Consider the following 4,747-nt stretch of genomic DNA (forward strand, 5'->3'; position numbering starts at 1 on the left):
TTATACCCTATTTAATTTAATCATGGTATAAGAGTAAGAACAATAATTTAATTTATTTGACTTGGATAGCTAGAGCCTAGAAGAATTACTTAGTATTATTTCAAACCAAACATGTTAAATGATAGGGAAAAGGAAGAATATGAAAGATTATTCACTTTCTTCATATGAGTTTTGGGTCGGGTTGACCCTTTTTAATTAAAATTTTATTTTATTAGATTTGTTTTTCACCGGAAACTGGTTTAGTGATACCAGAAAGTGGTTTAGTGACTTTTGTGTTAGTATACTTAAAGTTACGTGACTTTTGTGTTAGAAAAAATAGTTAATTGACTTTTGTGGAAAAAAGTGATAGTTACGCGACCATCTGTGAAATTTACCCTCTACTTACCGGAGTAAACACGGCTTGAAAGTAAGCTTTACCAAGTAAAAATATTCCTTTTACTAATAAGCGCCATATGAGGGTCACCAGCCGTCTTAGCTCAGTGGTAGAGCGCGTGGCTTTTAACCACGTGGTCGTGGGTTGGATCCCCACAGACGGCGATACTCCAATATTTTTTTATATAAAGATTATTATTTTTTTCCAAAGAAAGAAGGGAGTATGGCAGCCAACAAATATGAAAAAAATTTAATGAAGGATAAAACACATTCTTTAATTTTTTTTTTTTTTTTTTGTTTCTCCCCCATTGTTATCCGTTTTGGAGTTTGATTCAACTCCAAAAAAATTACACGTTGAGGGAAAAACCCTTCGTATTAAAGACAAGTATGCTAATTATAGATTTTCTCTTTTAAGTTCGTTTTAGCAAATCGAGAGAAGATATAAAATGTATTATTTTTTGTGACTATAAAATTTTAAATTTTATTTTATCTTAAACATGTCATAATATTTATGTGATCATAAAAAATTTCATTAAATTTAGAAAAGTATCATTTTTTCTTCAATAAACTAATAAGAAATATATACAGAGTGAAACACAAGGTAAAAAAGCACTAGCGAGCTAAAGTCACACTTATATTCTTTTAAAAAAAATTATTATCTAATACTATCTTTGTTGACCAAATTAGTATCAAAAATAAAAATTATAACCCTAAGTATAACGAGCATATCATCATGGTGCATTGGATTCAATCACAATATCTTACCCTCATAGTGAGTCGAGGCTCAAACCCGACGTGTTGAGCTATTTTGATCTGGGTCTTAATTCAAGATCTGATGATGTTTTGATGATTGACAAATATTGTATAACTGACAATCATGTTCAAGAAGGATGGACAAATATTTACAAGAACCATGTCCTTAACAAATCTTCAAAAGAAACTGGTGAAGCTGGCAAGAAGGAAGTAGAACTGCTGGAAGAAATAGGTCCTTTAAAGTTTAAACAAGATTTGGAGATTGTTGGTCTACATGGAAGAAGCTGTTCCATGCGTACAAAAGGAACCTTGGAGAATTGAGATTAAGGCTTAATCCAATTCTGCAAAGAACACAAGTTCAAGACATGGAAACATTGTCATAATTGAAGACATGAAAGGACTTCTTAGTCTGGGTAGACTCCTTGAAGAAGGTGCCAACAATTTGTAAAGAATTGTTGAGGTTGGGGATAGGCACTGTAGTGGTGAGTTCCTTAGATGTACAAGAGTTGTAACCTTAAAATTGCTCGAGTTAAGTGGAGAGTTTGGGGAAATCCAATTGGAGATGGTGAGTCATGGTATTTGCCTCCCTTGAGCAAGGAGCTTTTTATGTAAATATTCTTGTGTTGATTTACTGTTCTGCAATTTTCTTCTTACATAGTTACAGAGTTGGTATCACATCAGGTTCTTTCAAAAAGGCTAACAGTTTGAAAGACTAAAGATGGTTACACCACCAGGAGTTCAAGAAGGACAATCAACTACAAGGCTACCGTCATTCAATGACTATGGTTAGTGGAAGGCAAGAATGCAAGACTTCATTGCATGGATGGTGCGAAAATCCCCATAACAATTGATGACAAAGGAAAGTAACAGGTTCCATCAGAAAGAGCAAAGTATACTGATGAAGACACCAAGACAATGCAAAAAAATGCCAAGGCAAATAAGATTCTTATTTGTGGCATTGGACTTGACAAATATAATATATAATAGGATCTCTTCATGTAAAACTGTCAAGGAAGTATGAGACACATTACAGATCACACATGAAGGAACAAGTCAGGTCAAGAGGTCGAAGGTTGCCTTGTTAAATAGGCAATGAATTGTTGAAGGAGAATTCCTTTAAGAGATGTTCAACAGATTCACCGACTATATGTTGTACTTTTGAGGTGTTTATCAATAATGACAACAAGAGTGTCGATCATACTGAATAATCAAAGGGACAGAAGGAAACACACACTAAAAGATCATGTATTAAAAAGTATTAGATAAGATACCATCACATTACATATTTCAGTACTATAAGTAAATATACGGAAAATGCTCAAATATGTCATCGAACCATCGGAAATGACTCATTTATGTCACTCATTACTAATTTGGCTCATTTATGCCATCGAACTATCGGAAATAGTTCATTTATGCCACTCATCAATAGTTTGGCTCCTTTATCTCATCGCCCGTTACCAAAATGACTCATCCATGCTAGTTTTCATTAACGCTGATTTTATAGTATCAGATATGACACGTGGCCTCCAATTAGAGGTCTACGTCGTTAAATTAAACCAGCCCAATTTTAAATCCCAAATTAATAAAAAATCCGACTCATACATCCTACCCACCCACAATCATAATCTAGTTGGAGGTCACGTGTCATATCTGGTATTGTAAAATCGGCATTAATGAAAAATGACATGGATGAGTCATTTCGGTAACAGACAATGTCATAAATGAGACAAACTATTGGTGAGTGGCATAAATGAACCATTTCTGATAGTTCAATGACATAAATGATCCAAACTATTAACAAGTGGCATAAATGAATCATTTCTGATAGTTCGATGGCATATTTGAGCCTTTTCCTATATAGTATCTAACTAACTTAAATAAATTGATTACATTTGGAGGTTTGAATGATGTCGAATTCTTTTGATTTCAAATACTGCGTCCTGTAATAACATAGCTTTAACATTTAGGTGATAGAAAAAGGTATAAATATACCTCTCAATTTGCGATTTAGAGATATATATATAGCCCTCAATTAAAAAAGTGGTGCATATATGTTTCTGACGTTACACAAATGACGTAACTATGCCTTTTTGCTGATAAATTTTTCTAAAAAGTCATTTAGTTTTTTTTTTTAATTAAAAAAAATGTCACGTGGAATTAAAAAAAAAAAGTATACTCATTTATTTTAGTAGACTTATTTTTTTAAAGCCACATGTGTAATTTTTTTTTTCTGATGGATCGGATTTGGTTCGTTTAAAAAATGGGTAGACTTATTTTTTTAAAGCAATAGAGATATTTTTTTTAAACAAACTAAACAATCCACTAGAAAAAAAAAATTACCACGTTGCTTTAAGAAAATAAGTGTACTAAAAAAATGGCTAGACTTATTTTTCTTTAAAGCCACGTGACATTTTTTTTAATTAACAAATAATCTAAATAATATTTAAAAAAATTCCGTCAGCGAAAAGAGTATACTTGCACCATTTGTGTAACGACAACGTTATATATGCATCATTTTTTAATTAGGGATATATCTGCTCTCAAAGTTGAGGCATGTTTGCACATTTGACATTAAATGTTTTCAACATTTTTGTGCGTCAATTGCTATATAGCAACTCATTCTTCTTCTATATGTGTATGTGTAAATATTTAGATAAATTTAACTATTTCTTCATATAAATACAAGAAATCCCTGACTTAAAAAGTTAATTTACCTAATTATCCTTTTTATTTAAACTAAATGCCCGAAAGGGAATCCAACGCTTATCCTTTGTCACATGTTAAATGTTGGTATTATCCATATAAGTAATTTATAATTTTGGTTTGATAATCAACAATAGTTTTTTCTTATATATATATATATATATATATATATATATATATATATATATATATATATATATATATATATATATATAAATAAAATTATTTGGATTAACACATCTATCTATATATAATAGGAGAAGCAAAAGAATGTGAGGATGACAAGTGTCATCACCACAAAATTCCTTTTTGAAAAAATTCAAAAGGAAAATAAATAGACCAAAATGAAGAAAAAGAGAAAAGAGAAAAGGATTAAAAAAATTAAGTAAAATGCACGGTTTAAAATAGAATATATATATATATATATATATATATAAGGAGAGTAGTCCAGCTTAGGCGTAATATGAACAAGCCACTTGGCAACAAATTCTATTTGCATTAATTATAAAAGAAGTTATTAATTGTAGTTCAAAATATTATCTAATTTAATAATCTACTACTACTACTACTACTACTAATAATAATAATAATAATAATAATCTATATCTTATATTACCTAATTTAATAATCTACTACTACTACTACTAATAATAATAATTGATGAGTCGTGAAATTACGCGATATTCGATGCTAATTCTTTAAGTTTTTGTGACTCTTTAAGCACTTTTGTTGTTACTTTTTGTGTTTTTATATTGTTTTGTAGGAAAAGATGCCCGGAGAGCATAACGGACCAAAATAGAGCAAAAATAGAACAAATTCATGTTTCTGGCACCACATGCTAATAGCATGTGGTGCAGCATGTTGAACATGCTAGCAGCATCTGCTGCAGCATTTGCTGCCAGTGAAAATGGCACCA

General features: G+C 30.9%; 1 non-coding gene across 1 annotated transcript; it reads left to right on the plus strand.

Moving 5' to 3' along the window:
• Nucleotides 1-465: 465 nt before the first annotated feature.
• On the plus strand, nucleotides 466-537 carry TRNAK-UUU (transfer RNA lysine (anticodon UUU)). Its single transcript has one exon. It is a non-coding gene; the product is annotated as a tRNA-Lys (tRNA).
• The last annotated feature ends 4,210 nt before the right edge of the window (nucleotides 538-4,747 follow it).

This window comes from Lycium barbarum, chromosome 6, assembly GCF_019175385.1.
Source record: "Lycium barbarum isolate Lr01 chromosome 6, ASM1917538v2, whole genome shotgun sequence".
In the NCBI taxonomy this organism is placed as follows: Eukaryota; Viridiplantae; Streptophyta; class Magnoliopsida; order Solanales; family Solanaceae; genus Lycium; species Lycium barbarum.